This window comes from Macaca mulatta, chromosome 12 (assembly GCF_049350105.2).
Source record: "Macaca mulatta isolate MMU2019108-1 chromosome 12, T2T-MMU8v2.0, whole genome shotgun sequence".
NCBI classification, from domain to species: domain Eukaryota; kingdom Metazoa; phylum Chordata; class Mammalia; order Primates; family Cercopithecidae; genus Macaca; species Macaca mulatta.
Window position 1 is genome coordinate 73998050 of NC_133417.1, and position 9454 is coordinate 74007503.

The window sequence follows — 9454 nt, forward strand, 5'->3', positions numbered from 1 at the left end:
AAGAAAATCAAAGTAATACCATTCAGGACATGGGCACACACAAAGATTTCATGATGAAAAATGTCAAAAGCAATTGCAGCAAAAGCAAAAATTGACAAATGGGATTTAAACTAAAGAGCTTCTGCACAGCAAAAGAAACTATCATCAGAGCAAACAGGCAACCTACAGAATGGGAGAAAAATTTTGCAATCTATCCATCTGACAAAGGTCTAATATCCAGAATCTACAAGGAACTTAAACTTATTTACAAGAAAACAACAAAACAACCCCATTAAAAAGTGGACAAAGGACATGAGCAGACACTTCTCAAAAGAAGACATTTATGCAGCCAACAAACATATGAAAAGAAGCTAAACGTCACTGATAATTAGAGAAACACAAATCAAAACACAATGAGATGCCATCTCACACCAGTCAGAAGGGTGATTATTACAAAGCCAAGAAACAACAGATGCTGGTGAGGCTGTGGAGAAACAAGGGTGCTTTTACACTGTCGGTGGGAATGTAAATTAATTCAACCATTGTGGAAGACAGTGTGGCAATTCTTCAAAGACCTATAATACCATTTGACCCAGCAATCCCATTACTGGGTATATACCCAAAGGAATATAAATCATTCTATTATAAAGATACATGCATGCGTATGTTCATTGTAGCACTATTTACAATAGCAAAGATAGAGAATCAATAGAAATGTCCATCAATGATAGAGTGGATACAGAAAATTTGGTAAATATACACCATGAAATACTATGCAGCCATAAAAAGGAATGAGATAATGTCCTTTGCAGGGACATGGATGGAGCTGGAAGCCGTTATCCTCAGCAAACTATCACAGGGACAGAAAACCAAACATCACACGTTCTCAGTTATAAGTGGGAGTTGAACAATGCAAACAGATGGACCCAGGGAGGGGAACAACACACAATGTGGCCTGTTGGAAGGTTGCAGGGAGGGAAAGCATCAGGAAAAATAACTAATGCATGCAGGGTTTAATACCTAGTTGAAGGGCTGACAGGTGCAGCAAACCACCATGGCACATGTTTACCAGTGTAACAAACCTGCACATCCTGCGCATGTATCCTGGAACTTAAAATTAAACTTAATTTAATTTAAAAAAAAAGGAAGAAAACTAGCACAAGACAAGGATGCCCTCTCTCATCATGCCTATTCAACATAGTATTGGAAGTTCTGGCCAAGGCAAATAGGCAAGAGAAAGAAATCAAAGGCATTTAAATAGGAAGAGAGAAAACCAAACTATCCCTGTTTGCAGATTACATGATTCTATATCTAGAAAACTCCATTGTCTCAGCCCAAAAGCTTCTTAAGCTGATAGCAACTTCAGCAAAGTCTCAGAATACAAAATCAATGTGCAAAATTTGTTAGAATTTCTATACAACCACAACACTCAAGCCAAGAGCCAAATCACAAGTGAACTCCCATTTACAATTGCCACAAATGGAATAAAATACCTAGGAATACAGCTAACTAGGGAGGTGAAAGATGTCTATAAAGAGAACTACAAACCACTGCTCAAAGAAATAAGAGATGACAGAGACAAATGGAAAAACATTCCACGCTCATGGATAGGAAGCATCAATATCATGAAAATGGCCATATTGCCCAAAGCAATTTATAGATTCAATGCTACTCCCATTAAACTGCCATTAACATGCTTCATAGAACTAGAAAAAAACTATTTTAAAATTCAGATGGAACCAAAAAAGAACCCAAGTAGCCCAGGCAATCCTAAGTACAAGGAACAAAGCTAGAGGCATCACACTACCTGACCTCAAACTATACCACAGGGCTACAGTAACCAAAACAGCATGGTACTGGTACAAGAACAGACACATAGACCAATGGAACAGAATAGGAACCAAGAAATAAAACCGCACACCTACAACTATCTGATCTTCTACAACCCTGACCAAAAAAAAAAATCAATGAGGAAATGATTCCCTATTCAATAAATAGTGTTGGGATAACTGGCTAGCCATATGCAGAAGATTGAAACCCCTTCCTTACCCTATATACAAAAATTAACTCATGATGAACTAAAGACTTAAATGTAAAACCCAAAACTATAAAAACCCTGGAAGACAACCTAGACACGACCATTCAGGACATAGGCACGGGCAAAGATTTCATGACAAAGACACCAAAAGCAATTACAACAACAAAAAAAAATTGACAAATGGGATCTAAGTAAACTAAAGAGCTTCTGCACAACAAAAGAAACTATCAACGGAGTAAACAGACAACCTACAGAATGGGAGAAATTTTTTGCAAACTATACATCTGACAAAGGTCTAATATCTAACATCTACAAGGAATTTAGACATATTTAAGTGGGCAAAGGACATGAACAGACACTTCTCAAAAGAAGACATACATGTGACCAACAAACATATGAAAAAAAGCTCAACATCACTGATCATAAAAGGAATGCAAATCAAACCACAATGAGATGCCATTTCACATCAGTCAGAATGTCTACTATTAAAAAGTCAAAAATATTAATAACAGATGGTGGTGAGGTTGTGGAGAAAAAGGAATGCTTATACAATGTTGGTGGGAGTGTAAAATAGTTCAACCATTGTGGAATACAGTGTGGCAATTCCTCAAAGACCTAGAGACAGAAATACCATTTGACCCAGCAATCCCATTACTGGTTTTATTCCCAAAGGAATATAAGTCATTCTGTTATAAAGATACATGCACGCATATGTTCATTGCAGCACCATTCACAATAGTAAAGACATGGAATCAACCTAAATGCCCATCACTGATAGACTGGATAAAGAAAATATGGTATATATTCACCACAGAGTACTGTGCAGCCATAAAAAGAATGAGATCATGCCCTTTGCAGGAACATGGATAGAGCTGGAGGCCATTATCCTTAGCAAACTAATGCAGAAACAGAAAACCAAATACCACATGTTCTCACTTATAAGTGGGAGCTAAATGATGAGAACACATGAACACATGGAGGGGAACAACACACACTGGGGCCTATCATAGGGTGGAGGATGGGAGGAGGGAGAGAATCAGGAAAAATAGCTAATGAATACTAGGCTTAATACCAGGATGACAAAATAATCTGTAAACAAATCCACATGACACAAGTTTATCTATATAACAAAACTGCACACGTACCCTTGAACTTAAAATTAATGTATATTTAAAAAGGAAGGTCATGGTTCCCTTATGACAGAAAAAAAACCCATATATATATATATATATATATAGAGAGAGAGAGAGAGAGAGAGAGAAACAAATATCATAGAGAATAAAAGATTAAATGGATGTATTCTAAATTGTAATAGTGATTGATTGTAACAATGTGGATTCTGAAGTAAGACAGATCTAAGTCTGAATAAGTTAATTTGATCAGTTATTTAACCCTCCTGAGTCTGTTTTCTCTACTATAAATTGGAGCCGAAACAACAGCATGGGGTTGTTTGTGCTAATTAAATAAGATAATACTTGCAGAGTAGCACTTGGCACAAAAAATTAAAGATTGTTAGTATTACTCTGATTTGATAAATAAGGAGTACTTTTTCTTCTTTTTGCTTATCTCCTATTTTTGTTAGATGAGACTGAATCATTTCACTTAATTAAAAAAACTAACTAAGAAGAACAGTACAGAACATTTCCTGGGATTATTGGCCCTGGGGATTTTGTTTAAATAAGCCTCCATACAGATGGACAGAGCCAAAACCACAGTGCTAGAGCTGTGATTCAACAAGGAAAGGCTCTCCTTCCTTTGAGAGGAGTTGGAAAAACAGGTCCCCCTGCACAGGGAAAACTCAGGAGAAACACAGAGTGCCACTGATAGCTGGAAAATTAACCTGTGTTAGGCCAGATCTACTTCACTACAGGCCATTTTCTATAGCCAACCAACTTCAACAGGGTAGTTATAACGATATGTCCTTTATTTTTGGAAGTTTCATGAACATTACCATTCCCAGGATATGATGTGTAAGGGAAGAAAAATTTCTTTCCTCACTCTTTGTCAGGTTCATGGCTAAAGCCCCATGACAACAAACAAATTAACAAGAGAAAAACATACAAATTTATTTAATAAATGTTTTACATGACACAGGAGCCTTCATAAATAAAGATCTGGAGATCCAGGTAAACCTGTGTGTTTTTATGCAAGGAAGAGTGAATAGTTGTGCAGCTAGAGGGGCTATGAGCTAATGGTAATAAACGGGGAGATTTAGCAAGGCTTATTTGTTCAGATTCTTCTGTCTTCGTGTCTTCAGAGACAGGCGCACTTCTTTCCCCCAGATACAGGGAGGGCACCTCTGGAATGAGGGTTTTATGACCTACTTCAGGGGAAGGTCAGCTACATTTTATGACCTGCTTCAAGAAAGAAGGGGCAAGGGTGAACGTGACATACTGCTTCTGCCATTTCCTCAAATGCTAAGATTCCATATTTTAGGGTAACGTGTCCCAAACCCCGTCAATTTTGCACTCGAATTAGTTTATAGGCAGTTTGCCTTCAAACTAATAATTTACATTTTAAAATAAACAACTACCATAAAGTCAAGTTTATGTTGTTGTAGTCGAGCAGGACAGTAACACGATATTCAGAAAAGCACAAAGGGGGATAGTCTTTCACAAATTTCAGTAAACATAATAGTGTCAATGAACCTTGCAAACTAAATGAATCCAGTGTATCTAGAGGATAAAGATATTTAGGTGTAAAACCACCAACTATTCCAGATATTGCAAGCTTTTTGAGGGTCAAGTTAGTGTCCTATATTATTTGTATTTCCAAAAACACTTGGCAAAGTATTTTGCACAAGACATACTTGGGACCCGATTGTCCTGTATTATTTGTATTTCCAAAAACACCGGGCAAAGTATTTTGCACAAGACATACCTGGGACCTGATTGGTTTTGTTGATTACTATCCAAAATACTTGTATTGACATTTGTGAGGCAGTACTGCCTTGCAGGTACAGGCTCAACCTCATAACCACAGGGAAAGCATTTGATGCATTTTAAAAAATAGCAATGAGGTATCTACTTTTCTGACACCATATGGCAAAGGAACAGTGAACATTTGAACGGGTATTCAGAAAGTGTAAAATTCTGACAGCAAAACTATAACTTCCATTGCGTTGGCAGCCCATTCTTAAGATGATACTCATCCTGGGCACAGGTATCGGACCTGAAATTAATCTCAGTGTATCCCCCTCCTCCTCTAAAATCTAGTTTTTAACTCTAACTCAGGAGAATGTTTAAGTCAGGAGAATTTTTAAAAATATCAAAATCAGTCTTTAATTTCTTTTAAAAATATGTGCATATTTGTAAAATATTCTGTATAAATAAAGTGTGGTCATGTTATTTTTTTAAATTTTATTTTATTTTTTCTGGAGACAGAGTCTCACTCCGTCACCCAGGCTGGAATGCAGTAGCGCGATCTCGGCTCACTGCAAGCTCCATCTCCCAGATTCACGCCATTCTCCTGCCTCAGCCTCCCAAGTAGCTGGGACTACGGGTAACCGCCACCACGCCTGGCTAATTTTTTGTATTTTTAGTAGAGATGGGGTTTCACTGGGTTAGCCAGGATGGTCTCGATCTCCTGACTTGGTGATCTGCCTGCCTCGGCCTCCCAAAGTGCTGGGATTACAGGCATGAGCCACCGCGCCTGGTCTGGTCATGTATTTTAAGCTTTTTATAATTGAATACTTAAAACATACATAAAAGTAGACAGAATAGTATCATGAATGCCCATGTACATATCACCAGCCCCACCAACAACCCATGGGTCATCCTGCCCTGTCCACCACCTTTATCCATTCCTTACAGTCCTGCATTATTTTGAAATAAATCCCAGATATTATATATATTTCATTCATTAATATTTAGGTTAAATAGGTAAGTAATTGACCTAAAAGATAAAAACTCTTTTATAAATAACCGTATTATTGTCATATCTGAAAAATTAATATTCCTTAATTATCAATTATCCATTATTTACATTTATAATTGTGTCATAAACATTGTCATAAATAGATTTGTTGTTTTAAAACTTGTTCCTTCATTTTCTCTGATTGTTTTGTTTTAGATAAATATTGTCATAAATAGATTTGTTGTTTTAAAGCTTGCTCCTTCATTTTCCCTGATTATTTTGTTTTAGATTCAGGGGTTACTTATGCTTGTTTGTTACACAGGTATTACATGTGTAAGGGGGGATATTGGGCTTCTAGTGTACTCATCACCCAAATACTGAACATTGTACTCAAAAGGTAATTTTTCAACCCTCATCCTCCTCCAACCTCTCCGCTTTTGCAGTCTCCACTGTCTATTATGTCCACCTGTGTCCATGTGTACCCATGGCTTAGCTGTCACTTATAGGTGAGAGCATGCCGTATTACTTCTCCATTTTGTGTGTGTGATTTATTTCTGTTGAATAAAACAATTTGTTTGTATTTCAGATTCCCCTGCTGGTTTGATGATTAGAGAATAGTTGCACTTGTTTCCTTTATTCTCTGTTTTTCCTGTGACTAGGTCATTGGATGTAAAGGCCCCATTCAATTCAGGTTTTTTCGTTTTGGGGTTTTTTGGTGTTGGGAAGACTTTTTTCTTGCTTTCATTGTGTCAGATCCTATCATTTTCAGTGAAGTTTTTAAAAGCTAACTTTTCTTTTTTTCTCTTACCTCATCCTTGCCTTTGTTTTGCCCACACCTTCTATCTGCAAGTAACCCATATTAAAAATAGAGTGCATACCCTTTCATATTTTTCTCCATATTCACATAGGTATCTTTACACCTGCACACACAGAGTTTGCTTTCCAAAAATGAGGTCACAGAAAGCCTTCCAAGTCAAATAGTAGAGCTCGAGTTTGTTCTATTTAGTGGCTGCAAAATAATATTCCACTGTGCATATGCACCACAATTTATTCAGTTATCTCACTATTAGTGGGCACTTGCTTTGCTCCCAGTTCTTTTTGCCCCATCCTGTTCATATACATTTATATACATTTATACAGGATAGAATCCTAGGAGTAGGATTTTTGTCTCAAATAGTAGCTTTTTATTTTAACAGATGTTTTTTCTGGACAGCTTTCAAAAAAGGCTGTAGCAATTTACATATCCATCAGCAAAGGATGAGATCACCCTTTCCCCCACAATCTTAAATAGCCTCAAGGAGCCAGCAAGGATCAGCAGTTCTTCAAGGAGAGGGGAAACTCTATGAGATTCCCTACTCAGCAATAAATGAGCTAACAGTGAATTATTCCTCAATAGAAAGGCCTCTTTCTGGCATCTTTGGATCTCTTTAGCCAAGTAGGCCTCACACAGAACCAAAGTCCAGGACACCCCAAAACAGGGTCTGAAGACAGTTGTCTCTAACTCACTCCTCCCCACCTCGTGAATCCCTGTGAGTTCTTTCCTACTGGATAGTACTTGCATATTACACAATCAGCTGCATCTAGCATCTGCTCTTAATTTCATTTGATATTTTAATCATCTCAGTTAAGATTCTGGGAAAAAGAAGTTGCCTGGGATTGAAAGAAACTAGGAAACTTAGCGAGATCATTCTTAAGCCAGGTAAAAAAAATTTTAATGCTCACATATGCATATGTGATGGTCACACCAAAAGGAGCACCCACCTCCCTCCCTGTGTGATAGATACATTTTCTTAGCCTCCACCTTTCCTTCTTTCAAGTCTCCCTGTTGCTGAAAATCCGGTGATTCTGTTCATTTGTTACTTTCATTCTCAACCATCTTCCCTCTTGCTCCATCTACCAGAACAATAACCCCCAATATAATACTTCTCACCTCACTTTTCAACGCAGGACCTCTTGTTGGGTAAGCTAAAAGGATATGTGTTCTGTAAATAAGGAAAGTCTTTGTTCAAAGAATCTATCAAATGTTCCCATGACTCCATCCCTAACTATTTGTATATCTAAAGATCATATAGTAGAGAGAAACAAAAGATTAGCCCTGCTTCATCTTACAGCTGGGAGAGTCATGAAAGGCCAAATGGGTAACAAAGCTCCTAGTTTTGACCAAGCCTAGCTACAAAGAAGCTACTTAAATGTCAAAGGCATTGTTTGTATAAAAAGGGAACCAATGTACAGGTTCCCTTTATAGTAGAAATAAGAGAACTGCCTGTTGACAAAGGGAGGAGGAAGAAAATACAAAGTACACTTTTAAAACATGAAGGCTTCATAGCAGTTCATAGTCGTTCAGAGAAACATGTTCCACTGAGAGTGACCTGGGAGAGAGGATTACATTATTATGCCAGAAGGAAGAGGCCACTGTGCATGCCCCATCACCAGCCTCACCCTCCTGGTCAGCCTTACAAGAATGACACTAGATATACTCCAGGAGTTGGACCCACCACAGCCTGCACACTGGAGTAAGTGCTTTCCTCCAGTCAAAGCTCATCTTAGAATTATCTGGGACTTAGACCATCCCCAGAACGGTGCAGTTGCAGGAAGCCTGATGTATGTCACCTGAGACAGCCTTGGATCTGAGTTTCCTCCTTACGTTTTGGTATTTGGAAGTGGGTGGAGAAGACACTCTTGGGTAGAAGTATGAGAGGCATGCAAATTTAGAAGAAAAAGGATGACTCTATCTTTAGTGTGTTGTCTATGGCAGTATCTAGCCTTCCCACTGTATACTTACATTCCACCTACAAACATTAAAATAAAATCCACAGTGCACTCCTTTGTTTTAAAGAGGAACAAAGAAAAAAACTCAAATTGTCAATTTGGTTCCGGATTTTTTTTTTTAATGGGATCTTTGATCGGAAGTCAATATAGGAAGAGCTCTGAACAAAGTAGCACTTTCAAAGGTTGCATATTAAAAAGGCGAAATGAAAGACAACTTAGCACTTGAGATGTGAATTTGAATGTGTATATGGTTACAGTCTGGATAAGACACTGTTAACAAATGATTTCATTAACTCATCGCCTATGTGCGACCACTGGACAAGGGGAAGGGGTGTTCCGGCTGTGGTGCCATATACTGAAACTGAACCCATGAATTAGGCCCACTGGAATTGAGGGACAAGCCAGATAGATGGCAAGAATTCTGATTTCCAGTATGCAAATCAGTCTAAACATTTGACTTTTTAAAAGTCTATTTGGAAAGGTTTTGAAACAGGGCTGCACTAGGCAAGATCATTAAGTAAGCAAAACTTTAACTATTGTTATAACCATGTCTTTGCCCGGGTGCATGAGGCTCTCTTCTTCTCTTAGTGACAATAACATGCTCACAGGAAGGGTTCAATATGAATTATTTACACCTTACTTCATGTGGATTTAAGTCAATATATTATCTATGAAGTTTTATATTTAAGCCATACTTGTGAAACGTTGAAGAGGAAAAAGTATATTTAGCACATTTGGGGCACCCTAAATGTGTACCTGAGTAAATTTCAGTTTTTTGAGTTGTTTGTCTTTGTTTGTTTGTTTCTTTTTTGA